The sequence below is a fragment of the Pleurodeles waltl genome, chromosome 6, assembly GCF_031143425.1.
Source record: "Pleurodeles waltl isolate 20211129_DDA chromosome 6, aPleWal1.hap1.20221129, whole genome shotgun sequence".
NCBI classification, from domain to species: domain Eukaryota; kingdom Metazoa; phylum Chordata; class Amphibia; order Caudata; family Salamandridae; genus Pleurodeles; species Pleurodeles waltl.
The window spans coordinates 1393177454-1393196287 of record NC_090445.1 but is presented as its reverse complement, the minus strand read 5'-3'; positions in this window follow the sequence as shown (position 1 = coordinate 1393196287).

The following is an 18834-nucleotide window of genomic DNA, read 5'->3' as shown; positions in this document are numbered from 1 at the left end:
GTTTTCACTTCTTAACAGTGCTTTCATCTATACCTAAAACAATGCACCTGAGTAATTGTTTTTGCTCTGAAATGTGTGATTCCACTTATAATCCATAAATACTAACCACAAGCACTTCACCTTCTTCACTCTTTCAAATGATAGGATGTGTATTTGTGTCAGGTGCACGATTACGGTCCACTTTCAAGACAAAAAGCCAGGTCCCATCACTGAGTGGCAGTCTCCTCTACAATGTAGTCTTAAACAAATGCAAGGAGAGGTGGCACCCAAATTCAATGAAATGAGGAATGTTTGAGGGATATGTGACACAAGTGAAACTAGTGTGATCAGCACTTGTTCCAAATCCTACCTACTTTGCAAACCATATCTTCTTTCTTACATATATACTCCTTTTCTTTCACACCTAATACTTTACTGCAAGCCTTTGCTGCCCAAGAACTTTCTGGCCCACCTCTGATGAACCAGTGATGACCGCTTCTCTCGCAGTAAAATACAAGAAAAGGTGATCTATGAAATGTTTGTAAAAGTTTCCTCTACTTGCAGTTGCTGGAGTGCAAACCAGCCCTTCATTTATTCTCAATGTGCCACTCTAACCTGGGGAAAACCCCTACTTATATGAGTCGTTTTCCTGCTTTAATAATCCAGTTTGAACTGCCAGGCCATGTCCACTCTAAACGGAAACACAAACAACAGCAGCCTTGTCTCTGTATGACTGCTCACCTTAATGTTAAAGCTGTATAACATGACCTATCTTAGTTCCACAAATCTCAAAATTTACCAGTCATGTCATACTGGTGATCATTAAACAGAAACACTAACAGATGTGATCTTTGAGATTTGTCTTTCTTTGACTGCAAATTATATAATGAAAATAGTGCTCCCCTGGAATACAGATGCTACTCGGTAGCTTAGATAAAGCTGAGTGGCATTTCCTCTGAAAATACGTAAGTGGTGAAGGGGTTCCACCTACATTGAAACCCAAAAAATTGTCCTTCCTCTTTTTCGGGGGACACAATTAATTCATCCAACTTCCCATTGTGGGGACTTGCTGAACTGAGTGTATCTGTGTACCACACTTGTAACCAGGATGAATTAACGGCATCCGGATACCTTTTTGTAGAAGCAGTATTAAGGATTCTCCAGGTGTTCCTCACTCTGGGCAGAAGTATGAGGCATATTATGTGGCGCTGAGTGGATCTTTGGATCGCAATGGGAAGTTGGATGAATTAATAGTGTCCTGATACAGTGTCTCAGAAACAGGGAGAAACATTTGTTGTAATTAATACATTTATGACATGTCCTGAGGATGGTCTCAGTGACTGAGCCGCAGGAGACCGAAATGTCGACCATAGACTCTCATGACAAAACTGATTGCATATCTACTGGAATATTTCATGAAGGATTCTGATTGCTTGTGTGGTATCAGGCAGGACTGATTAATTATTAACTATTATTTGTATTAGATAGTCAGGGGGTTGGTGCCTTCTTGTGTCCCCTAGATGTGGAGTTAGTGCGACTGGAGTAGGTTACCTGTGCTTGTATACATGAATAATCAGTGTTGTTGATTGCTGCTCTAATTTCTTGTATAAATTTGATGATCACATAAAATTGACATCCATTTTACATCACACTGTATGTGGATTTATTCAAATATAGGATTGGCCTATGCTTGGACTAGAACATTAAATGTTGATATTAATCTATATTGAGTTAAGTATCAAAACCAGCCCTCCTTGAACATTTGTTACATTAGAATTATATGGATATATCATGATATATGCTTCCACAGAAAAGAGCACAGCTTGGGTGGGCATGGCCGGTCGCTGGTTTTTCAAACCAAAGTCAGGGGGATGTCTGCAAGTGAGGAATTCCTCATGGACTGGCATACTAATTTATGCCAGGTCTAAGGCTCATTCTAATTGGGATAGAGCAAGTTAGAGAAGTGTTTATTTGATAAGCTTTCCTTGGATGTGTTTGTTATGTGTCATTCCAGGAATTGGGAAAGCTTTCTGATTTAAGCTTGGCATCAGCTGGAGGAACTTCTCTTTCCTCTCAGTGATTGGATGTTCCTCCTCCCACAGATGGGAGGTTATAAGAGACTCTTGTGAAAGAGCTCATTCAGAGCCATACAACATAGATTTAGAGGGAAGTTTTTCCTGTTGTCAGCTCCTTAGGCAAGAGCTTCTCTCAATTTGCCATCTAGTCTCTGAAAGGATCCTTCAATGGGTGCAGACCTCATAATCATGTCACTTGGATGCTTATCACTGCAAGTCCCTACTATCTGCCTTTGGAGGCACTGATAACATGGCGAGCAGGATATCACATTTGTGATGGAGTATCCCAATCACCAAACCCTAACTCAAGCCCTAAATGTTACCGGGCATGTGGAAGAATGCAAGTGCTTTCACCAATACAGCCAAGAAACAAACAAGTATGCATAGTCTTTGGTCAATGGATTTTGATTTTGAAGGGATAGAGAGAGGCAGGTTTCCCAGGCAATGACATCATGGATATTAATACTAGTTATGTTTCCAATTTTTAAGTTGCCACAATAGTATTCCCTAAACATGGCCACTTAAATAGGAGGTGATCCAGAAGAGGCCAGATCCAGGCACCTAATAGAGGTGTCACAAGTTAGGTATACTATTGCACGCTTACATTGTACTCAATTTACTATTCCCCAAGAGAAAGGAAGACTTATGCACCAGCTAGTATTTTAACACGTGTCCTGCACCTACAGCAGATGTCAAATGCAAATGTTTTCCCATGGCCCATCTTAGAATTACAACAGGTGATGGATGAATTTCTTCTAGAATGGGTTTGAATGTATGACGTTGGATATTTCAAACAGTCTTTGACTAGAGAGATCCTTTTTAACATCATTTGAATTTTATTTAGGTTTGTGTGCTAATGTGGTATTTATAATTGCTGCCATTGCTGTTCACTTTCCACGTCAGTGTATTATAAAAAGAAATGTAATCACACCATTATTGTATTTACTGACTTCTCAGCACTGAGTGGGGGCCTCACCCGACAAAATCTCCTAGTTGGGTTTCTGGTAGTTCTAGACCAGTCTCCATGCTAACCAATCTTCGTGATATAGTGAAAGGGTGGTCTACCAAGATCCCTGGTTGTTTTCCCCACTCTGTAGGACCCCACTTAACCTACATAGGTTGAAGGGCTGAGTGAAGGCAATCCAGAGGGGGGGACAAATTATTTGGTTTACATCTTGAGCGTTTCTTTCTCAATTAATTTTACATCCACAAAGTTCCCAACAGGCTTCCATTACTGCTACCTAAGATGTTGCTGTCCCCTGCCGTTGTCAATTTGTGCACACACACTGTATTCATCCAGCCATTTAAAAACCATTGCTGGCATCGGTTCAGAACCTTTACCAAGCCAACAGCTTGTTGTGTAAAGCCTTTGGAGGCTCCCTCTCTTTTGGTTTCTCACCTTGGAAATGATAACATGACTGGTGTCCCTAGAAAGATCAAAGAAGTTCCTATCAATAGTGTGAGCATAGTCAGCTTCTCACTGATGATACCTTTGTGTCTGCAACTTAGGGGCTGAGGTTCTTCTCCTTTCCTTCTGTCTCTCTGTGTCGGCCTTGTTTCTGGGCCTTTCAAATGCTGATTGACATCTTTAGCTAGAGTCAGTACTGCTGTAGACATCTAGCAGTATTTCCTGCCCCTGCAATACTGAAATAGTACTCTGCTTTGGAAGTCTGTGTAATGATTTTTTCATTTTATGGAAGTACATGAGTGTTTTTTTAATGTTTCCCAGTTCGTCTCCCATTTAAATGTTCAGCATTCCATTTGAAGATCCGTGAAAACCTAAATTGGAAAGAGTTTAGGCCTAATCTGCTGAGTCTCGTGTACTTGGGAATAGTCAATTGTTAATTTTTTTTGGGAAGACATATACATCTTTCTCTTTGGCTACAGTTTGCCATTGGGCACAAGAGCCCATTTAGCAACCTTAAACAAATATTATCAATTTGTAGCTCTAGCTGCTCGTGGAGCTATAGACAATAAGGGCCATATTTATACTTTTTAATGCAAAACTGCACCAACGAAGTTTTGCGTCAAAAAGTTTACCACCGGCTAACGGCATTTATTTGCACCGCTCAAGCGTCAAATTTATACTTTGACACACGGAGGCGCAAACCACAGGTGTGAGTCATTTTTTTTACCCAAACCAATGCGTCACGTCGTAAAGAAAAATTAAGTTAACACAGCGAAAATGACTGTGAGCCTGTTTATGACGTCGCAAAACGGATATGCGCCTTTTTTTGACGCAATAGCGTCAAAAAGCGGTGCAAACACAGCAAAATGTGCTAAGGAGAGCCAAAATGGATCCCAGATCCTTGGACAGCCCCAGGAAGATGACAACAGACCAGGAACCAGCCAGGAGGACCCACGCAAGACCCAGGAGAGGGAGAAGAAGAAAAGACAGAGTCGCTTCAGTGCAGAGGAGCAGGAAATTCTAGTGAAAGAGGTGACAGAACACCAGCACCAACTTTTTGTCACCTCAAAGTTGCCAATTAGTAGGAGAGAAGCAATATGGCAACAAATTGTTGACAAGATAAACAGTGTAGCAGAAGTACGGAGAACAGTCATCGAGTGCAAGAAACGCTGGCATGACTGCAAGCGCAGGACCAAGGAAAAGATGGCTAGGAACAGGAAGGCAACACTGCAGACTGGAGGTGGGAGTCCAGCACCACAGTAGGCCCTGGACCACATGGAGGACATGGTGGCAGCCGTCATCCCTAAGGAGATCATCACAGGGATTCAAGGACAGGACAGCGCAGACTACCAGGAGACAACACAGATGCAGGGTAAGTCGCATGGGGAATTAAAAAGCACAAATATTAACTGCAAGCAGGGGGGGTACATACCTACTACACAATGCATGAAAGTCATGATATTCAGGGAGTGGCATGGGTAAAGGGGCATGGCATGGGGGCTTGGCCTGTTCAGAGGAAACCTGGGGCACAGTACTACACTACACCAACAACCTTTGCATGGGGGTATGCTGCCAGGCCAGGATGTTGGAAAGGTAAAGTCAGTCCAGGAGGGTAGGGTACAACGTAAAACTGGCCTGCTGTCACACGACAGCTGGTATTCTCCCGACATGAACTAGGGCTCAATTAACAGTCTTAGGCCATATCTGCAAGTGGAATTTAACATTGACAACAGTTGCCACTACCACCTCTGCTGTGTGTGCAGGTCAAGTAGCTAATGGCAGTAACGTCCCCATGGATCAAACACACCCAAATTAGAGGGTTCAGGATGACAACGTTATCAATCCCCTGTAATCAATATAAATGTTCTAATCCTGTCAAATGTTAATGTCCACAGTTGCTACAAACATCAGCCATTGTCATAAACATTATGAGGTACACAGCACTAATGTCATACCCATGCTGCATATGTCAGGGTCCACCCTGTGCGTGGGTCACAATAGCTCCAATGACACCATGCAACATCCCAAATGTCATACTGCTCAGACAACAGCATTGAGGGGGGGGCATATGTCACCAGCTAGTGAAATTCACCCTCACAGTCAGAAGAGGAAATGGAACACTGCTAGGACCATCAGTGCAATCCAATGTAGCTCACATTCCCCAACATCCACATTACACACTAGCAATGCTGACATCTGTAGTGTGCCATGCCAATGCTATACATAGTATATGCTAGGTCTCAGCAACATATAGCTGGATGTGAAAGATCAGAGACTGGCTCAGTTCCAGATTTTTAAGTGTGGTGCAAGTGCCTCACCATGGGAATGGAAGTAGACGGAGGGTTGAGTAGGACAAGAAGGTGGCAATATACAATTTGGCCAGAACCAACACCTAGAGGATGTGATGCTGACAAGTCCCCAAACTGAACACACTACATGTGACATGCAAGTGGGGCATAGGCCTGTGAGAATGCTAATATTATAGACAGGAACAATGAACAGGAACCAAGATCACAATGTGCAACAAATAGGAAGGCAGGCACGTCACATTACAAATCCAACAAGACAGACACACTTATTGTACAAAATCTCATTGCAGAGGACGAAGGTTCTCCTGGGGATATGCCTGTCCTGGACTTCCCTGATGACATGGATGACGGGTGACAAACATCAGCCAGCAGACCCTCCAAGATGTCCTTGGAACCCTCCAGACTCCACCTTCAGTCGCAAGGAGGAGCACAGATACAACAGCCATCACAGAGGACCCACCCACCACCCCAATTGTACGACCTGCCAGCTCCAACCCAGCTGAGGACTCTGACGACACTGGCACCAGCTGTGAGAGAACTGTAGTTGGAGTACAGCTGGAGCTGGACAAGTAGGTATGGGCGGGGATGGAAAATATGTCAGGCAGCCTAGAGGGGGTGCGTTCGTGCATGATGTCAACTGCAGAACAGGCAGCAGCCATGCAAGGGCGAACATCTATCCTGCAAGAACTTGAAAAAAGTGTGAAGGAAATCAGCACAGCTGTAAGAGAGTTGACATAACACCTTCAACAACAAACTTTTCAACTTGTGCACAAATGCAATATTGATCCCCTCAGGGCCAACCTGGCTGCCTACCACAGTGATGTGGCTGCTTTTCTTAAGAACCAGCAGCTCCTCCTTGCTGCAGCAGAGGAGACAACACACATCAGAAGATGAAGACGTGGAACAGATCACCTTCACCCGTAATAGTACCCGGTAGCACTAGTCACTGCCACATGGCCACTTATAACCAAGGCCCTGTGCATTGTAACATGCCAGTCTTGCAACAGCTGCTCTCAAGCACTGTTCTCCAGCCCACTGTTTATCTTGTCACTCTGCCCTGTGAATGTCTCTCACTAACTCATTGGCAAATCATGTCCCTCTAAACTGTATGACACTTCACCTCAGCATGTCCAATGGCATGTCCTTTTGCACTTGTGTAGGATCACAATGGAAGGTGGCACACTAATGGACTCACAATCATGGACAATGTAAACATAGCTCTACAGCACTTTATAATAAATAGCACTTACAAACCACTTTGTCTCTGTGTAATGTGGCACATCAACCGTGAGGGAGGTCAGTGATGTTTGCCTCCTATCAATGATTATAGAATGTCAATACAACTGCCCTGAAAGAATGTGGGCTGATAACTATGCACTGGGGTCTGGATTGTACCATCATATGCCCTTCCTGAGGGTTAATTCTGAGGTAAATAGAAACTATACAGTATAATGATGTGTTGAACAGAATAAGTCTTCCTCAAGGGATGTCTAAGCCAAAAATTATTGTCTTCAAATTTTTCTTCAATACAATCGTTACGCATGTGACATTTTACCCAAATGTTTCCTCACACACAACATACAGCAGGAATGGATCTGTATGAGTGTACGTACAAAATACGTAACCTTGATAAACAATATAACAAATGGTAGGTGTGAGTTATGTATACCATACTACATGAGATCATACTACCACTCACCTTATAAGGCTTCACTTGAACATCAGGCTGCAGGCAGACGTAACACAGTGTCCTCAATACCTAAATTTGATCCCAAAGTATGTGAGATTGAAAACATACATCAAAAATTAACAACTCATTGGGATCCATGGTAACCTTGAGCTGTGGGAGCAATTGATGGCAGAATCTTGGCAAAGTAGCTCTGGTGTAGCTGTCAATGTAACAGCTCAATTGGGAATTGGTTGCAGGATGGGACACAAATGCAAATACTAAAGGGACACTGTTCAGCCATGACAAGGCCCTGATCCCCAAGTATTTGACACATACTGTAAAGGAGTACCATAGATATTTATTTAACAGTAAAAGGAAGATAAAACCTGGGGAAACACCTTAACTAACCTAACCTATCCTAACTACACATTACCCACAACAGGCCTTAACTAACCTAAGCTAAACTTACTTATCACATTTAACTAAACACTCTAAACATCAGCCCCCTCTCCCCCTTATAAAACGGGACACATGGAGGACAACGTATACTAACCTAAACACGTACTATCTTATACTAAACAAATATATATATTTTTTGAATTTTTATATTTTTTTATTTTTTCAACATCAAAACTCCAACATCATCCGCCACCCACACACATAATATAAAAACATTTTAAATTATTATACCCCCACCCCCAACCCACTACTACTAACTAAACTAACAGCCTATTCTAACCTAACACTAACCCCCTAAACCCACTAATTAAAAGAACCAGGAAAGAGGAGGGAGGAGAGGGATTCAAGGCAGAGGGTATCATTTTCACACGTTTGCCCTCCGTGGGGTCTTCTTCATGGCATGCACCTTCTTATTAATTTGTGACACCTTCTGCTGCAGCCTGTTCATTCTCCTCAACATACGTTGCATGTCACGTTGCATCCTTTGGAAATCTGCAGGGTCAATCACTGCAGCAGGGGTGGTCTGGGTGCCAGTTGTGGATGTTTGTCCTGCTGTCGGTGCAATGCTTGTAGGGGGAGGTGCAGGTGGTGCTGTAATAGGTCTGGGAGCAGTGGAGGTTGATGGTCCTGCAGTGATGCCTGATATGCTTGGTGCCACTTGGGTGGTAGTGGTGGTGCTGGTGGTGGGGCTGAAGGGGCCCCTTGGGCAAACGCCCTCCACACTCCTGAGGCTCTTTCATGGCGATACCATTGTGCCATGTGGAGGAACCCAGACTACACATCCAGAATGTGGCGGTAACACATCGCTCGGCACTGAAACTCACGAATCTGTATGGCATTCAAATTGGCTGCTGTTAAAAAAGATAAAGCCAAACATTAGGTACTTCATTGTGTGATATAGCTACTGATGAAAATCAGACAATACATCTATGCCTCATTGTTCAGCCATAAGTCACGTAAAAAAATGCTGCAAGTCCTCCACATGTGACAGGCCAACTAATGACTATCTTCTGGATGACACTCAAGGGCCACAAGAACTGTGATTTGTACATGGAATTGCCAGGATGGAATGCAGTTACTAATCGTGACTGGGTACTCTAGGTTTGGACAAGTGATTTACAGATTTCCATGTCTGTGTACTAAACTTGGATCATCACACCTAAGTACACATTTCATAACCCTAAGCCTGTGCCGGGGGGGGGTGGGGGTGGGGGGGATGGAGAAGCAACAAATACTTTAAAAAATCTAGGACATCCAGGAAGCTTTCGACAGCTGTACATGGGTTTGGGCAGTCCACCACAGATAAAGAGGATGTCCAATTAGGATACACCCAAACCTTGGCCAATCCCATCCACATTTATGTTTGTTAATGCTGCCAATTGTCAACATCATTTGATACCACTAATACCTGTCTTACAACAAGTAGATAGATGCAAGCACACATCTGGCCATGAGCTGCAGGCACACCTATGACATTGTACTCAAGTGCCACATACACGTAGCACAACATGTGGAGCTGCATGCTGCTAGGAAGGCAAACATACAGTCGAACATGTTAGCTATCATGTGTTGACAAACATGCTCCATCAATTGTTTGCAGACTCATTTATGGAGTGTACTCCTCTCATCATTTGTAGTAATGAGAGACATGCAAAGCCACTTTCCTGGAGCACTGCAATACCAGTCACTCAGGTATTGTGCCTTGTGCATCAAGGGACAATCATTTACTGTGTGACGCACCTGTGGGTTGATTTAAGGTTATTATTTATCATGTTTTCTATGGTCCCTTCATGTGGGGCCTGAGTTGTGTCTAGGTTACATATGCTACATTAACAGGGTACCCTGAGCCACATATGCCCCCTATGACACCATAATGGCAGGGATCCTGTGCATTAATTAGTGACAGTTTGAGGCTAGCCATGGATTGACAAGTTTTAATATTTGGATACAACAAGGAGATATATGTTGACAGTGTATATTGTAGTCATCCATGACAGACTGCATGGGCACAGGTGTAGTCATTGCACCTGAAATGTGTCACTCATTGCCCTGTGTACCCATTATGGGTTTTGGAAATCACAGTGAGCCACATTCTTCATCTTACATTTGCTAAGTTGGTTGTTTAGCGGCTATACTGCAAACTGACACTGTCATATTATTAACACATGATTTAGCAAATATACCACTGTGTCAATCATGATGATGTAGGTTTCAATTTGTATGTACCTTCAGAATGGCAGCAGTCACAGGAATACTGGTCTTCTGATCTTAGAATACACCCATGTCTTTAATAGCCTTCATACTGGGAAGTTTGTTATTAAATATATGCTGCACTAGATCAGCAGGGGTGTGCCAAACTATACTAGCAAAATATTAGGGAACTTTATATGTATGATGGAATTGGTCAGGGGTCACTTGCACGACATCATGCACGTAATACATTGTGATCATGCATTCCCGAACGTCAGGTATCCCATGATGATCCCATAACTTATGAGAAGTTCATGGCTATAGAGTAACACAGATGGCAAATGCATTAGCTATGTTCCAGCTATTGTGCCCAAGACCAATGTAAAACACACAGGTACAATGAACATAGGGCCATGAATAGGTGTACTAAACTTGGATCATCACACCTAAGTACACATTTCATAACCCTAAGCCTGTGCCGGGGGGGGGGGGGGGTTGGGGTGGAGGGGGATGGAGAAGCAACAAATACTTTAAAAAATCTAGGACATCCAGGAAGCTTTGGACAGCTGTACATGGGTTTGGGCAGTCCACCACAGATAAAGAGGATGTCCAATTAGGATACACCCAAACCTTGGCCAATCCCATCCACATTTATGTTTGTTAATGCTGCCAATTGTCAACATCATTTGATACCACTAATACCTGTCTTACAACAAGTAGATAGATGCAAGCACACATCTGGCCATGAGCTGCAGGCACACCTATGACATTGTACTCAAGTGCCACATACACGTAGCACAACATGTGGAGCTGCATGCTGCTAGGAAGGCAAACATACAGTCGAACATGTTCATTAGTGAACAGGGAGGCTCAAGTCTGTGGGTAAGACTTTGGCATCCCTATTCTGTGAGATTCAGGGTCTGACTTGCTGACTAAATCATAAATATGGCCCTCTGCTAAATTTTCTTTATAAAAAATAACAAATGTCACTCTATTCACATGGCCATGCCTACAGGGCTGCACTACAAACCCAAAATATGACTATACGCTAATGATTGTCCAACTCAAAGATGGAAAAAAAGTGATACTCCACTCAAGTAAAATATACGATCATTTACCAGCACATCATACCTTGCAATGAGTCCAACACACAGGAGTCAATCACACAACAGCTGCAAACACAACACAGAACTGAAATATCAACACTCACTGGATATGTCTGGGTCCGCAAATTGAGCCACCTCTCCGATTGTGTAGGGGGCAGGTCCACCTGTAAAGCATGGAAGGGATACATGTGCTCAATGTCTGTGCACTGTACAACACTTCCAAATAAAATTAATGTGTGGAACAGTAAATCTGAAACTCCAGCCTCTCAGGCTTGATGATACTGCAACAGACATACCACTGCAAACATGTACAGACCCGGTCACTCCAGTGAGTGATACACACATATCTGCACACATGCAGTGGCCCTAGCTATCATGTGTTGACAAACATGCTCCATCAATTGTTTGCAGACTCATTTATGGAGTGTACTCCTCTCATCATTTGTAGTAATGAGAGACATGCAAAGCCACTTTCCTGGAGCACTGCAATACCAGTCACTCAGGTATTGTGCCTTGTGCATCAAGGGACAATCATTTACTGTGTGACGCACCTGTGGGTTGATTTAAGGTTATTATTTATCATGTTTTCTATGGTCCCTTACATGTGGGGCCTGAGTTGTGTCTAGGTTACATATGCTACATTAACAGGGTACCCTGAGCCACATATGCCCCCTATGACACCATAATGGCAGGGATCCTGTGCATTAATTAGTGACAGTTTGAGGCTAGCCATGGATTGACAAGTTTTAATATTTGGATACAACAAGGAGATATATGTTGACAGTGTATATTGTAGTCATCCATGACAGACTGCATGGGCACAGGTGTAGTCATTGCACCTGAAATGTGTCACTCATTGCCCTGTGTACCCATTATGGGTTTTGGAAATCACAGTGAGCCACATTCTTCATCTTACATTTGCTAAGTTGGTTGTTTAGCGGCTATACTGCAAACTGACACTGTCATATTATTAACACATGATTTAGCAAATATACCACTGTGTCAATCATGATGATGTAGGTTTCAATTTGTATGTACCTTCAGAATGGCAGCAGTCACAGGAATACTGGTCTTCTGATCTTAGAATACACCCATGTCTTTAATAGCCTTCATACTGGGAAGTTTGTTATTAAATATATGCTGCACTAGATCAGCAGGGGTGTGCCAAACTATACTAGCAAAATATTAGGGAACTTTATATGTATGATGGAATTGGTCAGGGGTCACTTGCACGACATCATGCACGTAATACATTGTGATCATGCATTCCCGAACGTCCGGTATCCCATGATGATCCCATAACTTATGAGAAGTTCATGGCTATAGAGTAACACAGATGGCAAATGCATTAGCTATGTTCCAGCTATTGTGCCCAAGACCAATGTAAAACACACAGGTACAATGAACAGAGGGCCATGAATAGGTTTTACCCCTCAATTTGTATCATTTGCTTCTTTTTATGTGCCACAGCTATGGAAAGTAGCACCAAACATTCAGATATGAACCTGTGAGCATTACTTTTGGCATTCATCCCTAATTTACTTGCGGCACAACCAACTCAGACTATCAGCCTAAGATGTTACCTGAGGTTAGAAATAACTTGGTACGTATGTGTCAGAATCCAGTTCAGACATGTATCAGAAATAATTGGGGGACACATTAATTCTTGAAAATATCTGGATTAAAAACATGTCTTTCCTGGTACACTCACAGACCATGCCTAAAACATATATTAGAGCCACATTTGCATAATCTGTTGACGTGAAGGCAGCACTAATTTACAAGCTCCAGTTGTGTTTTGTAACTCAGTGCAGCTGTTGCATCAACAAATGACGGTAATGTATGGCAATTATTGTACAACTCACGGCCACTGTATGTTTAACTTGCATTCCACATGTCCAAAAACATTGCCTGCAGCATATGAACAAATCTGCTACTGTCACTACAGAGTATTTAAATGTGCATGTTACTCTGAATTGTATTCACCACAGGGTGACCAATCACAATCCCCAGGTGGTCCAGTAGGTCTTGCTCCCTGGCAACAAGGTCAGCCCAACGGTGCTTTAGCTGGTGGTCGTTACGCAGTGTGTTGTACATGCGTTGCAGATGGTACAGGACCTTTGCCCACCAGAGCCTCCTTGCATCTGTGTGATACCCCTGTATCACCCGGCCACCAGGTTCTATCATCAATGGGAGGAAGTGGCACACCAGCCAAATGAATCCCCCCAGCTCCTCCTCTCCCATTCTACCGAGACGTGGCGTACCCAACATGCTTGAAAAAATGAAGGAATTAAGGGGTACAGAGGATAATGAAGGGAAAGGAGGAGAGGGAAATGAAAAGTAAATAACACTACAACAGCCCAACTATCCCTAAACTAACACTACCCACAACAAACTCCCAACAGTACAAAGACAAAATTAGACACCAGAAATGACAAAAATACACTTACACAGAATACCACAGACACTTAAAAAACACCAAAAGGCAATATAAAGACCACACAGGAAACAAATTAACAATATTCACAGAGAGACAAGTCCAAACACAGCCACACAGTCAAGAAAAATCACAGACTGCAAAGTGAAAGTGAATGTACACCCACTGTACCAATTCTGCAACCAGGATATCCTATTACATCACTTCCTGCCTCAAATGCGGTGCGTTTTTATTATGATGCGTCAAAATATATCACTTACAGTTTGTGTGTCATTTTTTTTACGCACATGCTTAGAAATTACCCTGCATCCATATTTTCAAATATTTTTCATAGTTAACCAATTTCATCGGGTACAGTGTGGGACTTACCGCTCAAGGCCAATGGATGTATCATGGCAGTGGGCATCATTTCCCTACGCATATGCAGCGGTTTTTGACGCATTTGCATCTTTTTTTACTCGTATGCGTAAAAATGTATGTCTCTTACTGGGTTTGGGTCATTTCTCCAATTTTATAGTACATGACAGCTGTAACTATACAGAGATAGGCTGTTTGCAACTACATTGTGCATTCCGGTTTATGGGCACATGTGGCAGATCACGCTACTGTGGATCATGATTCTCTAGTTGTTGTACCGGATTTGCACTCTTCACTGACGCAATAGATCCCCAAACTTTTGGAATACAAATTGGTATTACCCAGTTTGAGGAGGTTGTGCGTCAATAGAGGATAGCAATTCAATACAGTAACTCATTGCCTGTGTGTCAATGTGTGTGAATTGGCTCTTACAATTTTAGTTGTCCCACTGTGTGAACATCACAAGACGGGTTTTCATAAATGTGCTTGTATGCATGTGTTGTCAATGTGGACAACCATCAGATGCTATTCAGTGTGGAAGTGAGTAAGGAAATGTGTTTGTCATACACGTAGCAACAAATACTGTGCGAACTTCCCAGATTTTTGGGACATAAGCATCTCCCATGACAAACCATGCACAGGATAGACAGAAGACGGTTGATCATGGCAATGTTCCAAGACTAAGCCATCACATGTCCTGGAATGTTGGATACCACTTCCTGCTCACTTGTTTGTATACTAACCATGAGTCAGGCATTTGAAAATGCTATGTGGGTACGGTGTTTGTGACACTGAGTCCCAAAACCAATCCACAAATGTAATGTCACTCCACAGTTTGAGTCATATAAATGACCTATGTTTCTCCTGTGGCAGTGGAGGACCAGCAGGCCAAGCAGCATGTGTTCACATATTTCCAGTGGTTAATTGCACAAAGGTGTCCATTTCAAGTGTATGGGCCCATGTGTAGCCTGTGTCATTATTGAGGTCCATGTTGTCACAATTACGTGCAGGTCTAGTCATGAGTCTGTGGAGCCATTCCCTGCATTAACAAAGTATCCTTCACATCTGAATTGAATGAAAGCCAAAGAGGAATTGGGAACACACATGGGGATAGTCCAGCTATGACACTGCAGAATTTTTATGAGACTGACAACAGGGCAACCTTGGTGTGCTGGCAAAGTTAATTGATCAGGAATTTTAAAACGGCAGGTTTCCTCACAACATTTGTACACAAGGTGGCCTCTAAAATTCTCACTGCAGCCGGGAACATCAGTGCCTCTGTGCTGATTAATCTCACAGCTATTCATCACGCAAGCCCCATCAATATTTTGGGGCCGATGTGAATCAGTGAATGGACCGTTAGGGTACAAACATCTGCTGACATTTCATGCCCATTATCTAACGTTGTTTGTTGTGCTGAAGTCACCATACCTAATCCATGCATACGGCCATGGTACACTGTCACTATATGTCACTCATGCATACATGAAACCCAGACAAGGGATGGGCCGTGATTAGGCTATTTGAAGACAAGTTCCACCCCATGATACGATAAGTAAACTGATTACGATATCCAATGTATTTGAGTATTCATTGTAGACCTACCTGACACAATACCCCAGGAGGAAAGTGATGGCATGGAAAGCAACTATGAGACAAATATAGCCACAGGGAACCTTTATGGTAACGCAAAGACAGGAACCAGTCAGGCTAACAGGATGCAGGGTCAACCAGGAACAACAATGAACAAGGCAAATACACAGTGAGCAGACTGAGACTGGTCAAAGCTGGAACAACACTGTGGAAAATGTAAACTGTTTTTGTCCTGTGTGCTGCAACGTTACACAATAACCCAAGGCCTGTGTTACACAAGTGATTTATACAGCAATGCATAACAATGAAATACGTATAATGGCAGTTTCTATGCCGTTCCAGGCAGCAGCAAGGGCAGTGCATGTTCAAATGGCTGGTCTGCATGGAGGTGCTCACAGGTGTGTGCAGCTTCAGTCTCTCACAAGTCCTGTAGGTGAGAATCAAGTTCAAAGGGCCAACAGCACCTTTCACATGGGAAGCAATGGACAGGTGATTACAGGTCCTACAGACTACAAGGCAGTGCATTATCCGACCAGAAGTCGCTGCAGACAGATGAACAATGACTATGGCATACCATACTAAGAGGGAAGCACACTGGAGTCAGAATGTGAGTCTGGGTGTTTGTAGATAAGGGATTATCTGGGCACAAATAGTCCATTTCCAGGGCCCCCTCGAGAAGAGTGGGGAGAGACAGAAAACATGGCAGTGGTAGGACTTATGACCTGGGATGGCATGTGCAGGGGATGTCTTGTGAGCAATGATAGTCATACCTGGGGCACTCGTGCTATCCATTTGCTGCTTACATGGATTTCTTGTCACACATACTCCTTGCAAAGATAGCTGATGTCACACTTACTGCTGTCAAGGGTCTGGTCATACATTCCTGTTACCAATGCAATAGCACATCCACTGACTCATGTAGGAGGGATTTTATTGCCTTAGTGAATGATGGTGTCTTTGTTGTGTGCCATATGCTGCAATGAACCATGTTGCCAACATGTATGTGTGAAATAGCCGTGGTCCTCTACTATTCCCCTTCAAATGTGAAATGGACAGGATATATGTCATTTCCAGTGTGTGTGAAGTTGGGTGTACATTCATACCCATCAAATGTGATGTGGATTTTTCAGTTTCCTAATATGTATTTCTGCAATGCTCCATGAGGCTAAACTCTGATTATGAATCTTAGGGATAATGTGATGCCAAAATGATTACCCAGACCATGATATAGTGATTTGAATAGGTGTTTTGATGACATATGGTAAGACAGTGGTGATGGTGACTATAGTTAAAAGAAGTTTTGTACAGTGTGTTGTCTCCGACGCAGTCCTGCTGCTGTGTTTGGTTGGTCCCCCTCATGTTGATGGACAACGTCCTCCCCTTCCTCCTCTTCAGACATTTGTGGGTCTGATTCATAGAGGGGAATGTTCCTCCTTACACAAATGTTGTGCAGGATCGCACAGGTCAAAATGACCTTGCAGACCATTTCTGGTGAGTATTGGAGGCTGCCTCTGGTGATGTCGAGGCACCTGAATCTTGACTTCAGGATGCCAAAAGTCCTTTCGTGTCCTCCGATGTGCCTCATTATAGGCACGCTCTGATGCTGTGCTTGGGTTTGCAAATGGGGTCATGATCCATGGCTGGATCCCATACCCCTGATCAGCTGAAAGAGAAAACTAGTGAGAAAAGTTTGATGTTGCTAGCACCATGATTATCACTTTGCATGGCAAGTTGTTCTCTTGTGTTGTCTGTGACTCATCTGTGTTTGTGTTATAGTGTGGACTCCTAGCCTTCTAGGATGTACCATTAGCATTGGGCTGTTTCATTATCTGAACTGGTGTTTGGCTGATTGACCAGATGTCAGCGGTATTTTTGTAGAGTTGCAGTACATTGTGTACTCCCTTGTATTATGTCATGTGAAAGAGGTGTCCATGTGGCTTAGCTGAAGGTGACATGATACTTCCATACACATAATCAATTCCACAGTGGTGGTAACACAGTTGCATCTATATGGCCTGGAGATCCCATCCAATTTAACATATGCAATAGAATTTGTTAAACATCAGTGAGGTCCTTTGATTTGGCTAGGTGATAATGTACAACACATCCCCATAAGTTGTCAGCACTGAATTGTTGACAATTAACAATGCACAAATATCCCAAGTGTGACAAGTTGGTCTCTGCAGACCTATTTCTCTGCCCTTGCCGAGTTGATTCATGTTCAAACGTGTACCTATACTACTGAACCTGGTCCAGTTCAGCTGGCTAACTTGGTTGTGAGTTTGACGTTTTGAGTGTCAGAAGGTCCATATGCCTGTACATCTGTTGTGTATATGTGTAATTGTCTCAAACCATATGTGTAGCAATGTGCACTTTCAATATTGTCACATCAATATGTGTTCTTAGCACAGTCCACTTGCTTATTGGTAGTGGGCAATGTCAGAGCAGGAGTGATGTGAGATATTGGTACTGCCTCAATGATTCCATGTCACCTTCATTATAGTCATCATCATCATGCTATGTGTCTCATGGTGTTTGACCTGCAGCAAAACACACTGGACACCCCTTACACTGTACTTATTGCTTGGAAGGGTGTTTGATTGAGTGTTATTGATGTGATATTGAAAGATTAATCTTACAAGTTGTAGTGCCAGTTAAGACCATGTCATTGTCATTGTGTTGTTTTAAATTGTTCCCTTGTGTCTGTGGAGTGGCATCTGTTGTTATTTGGAACTGTCATTTGTCCATAGGTGTGTATCCCATTGGGTCAGGAATTCAAACATGCCTACCAGTGTCACAACCTTAGTGTCTTCCTGGCCACGTGTCAATATACTTACCAACAAGTAGGCCATTTCTTTATCATCCATCCTGGAAGTGTTGATTGATGGTGCAGTGGCGGAAGATGAATGAATCATGTACACTCCCAGGATACTTTGTCACGATGTTGGTGATCAATCCCCGGTGATCGACAATGGCCTGCACATTGATGGAGTATGTGTGCTTCCTGTTGCGGTATAGATGTTCGGTTGCAGCAGGTGGCACAATGCGTACATGTGTGCGGTCAATGGCACCAAGCATGTGTGGGAAGCCGTTGATTTGACAGAAGCCCTGTTTGGTCTCCTGCTGCTTCTGCTGTGTGTTGGGGAAGCTGATGTGGCGGGGTGTGAGGGAGTTGATGGCATCCAATACCTTGGGTAGGAAGGCAGAGAATGAGGGCTGTGAGATCCCGGCAACCAGGGCACCAGTGGTTTG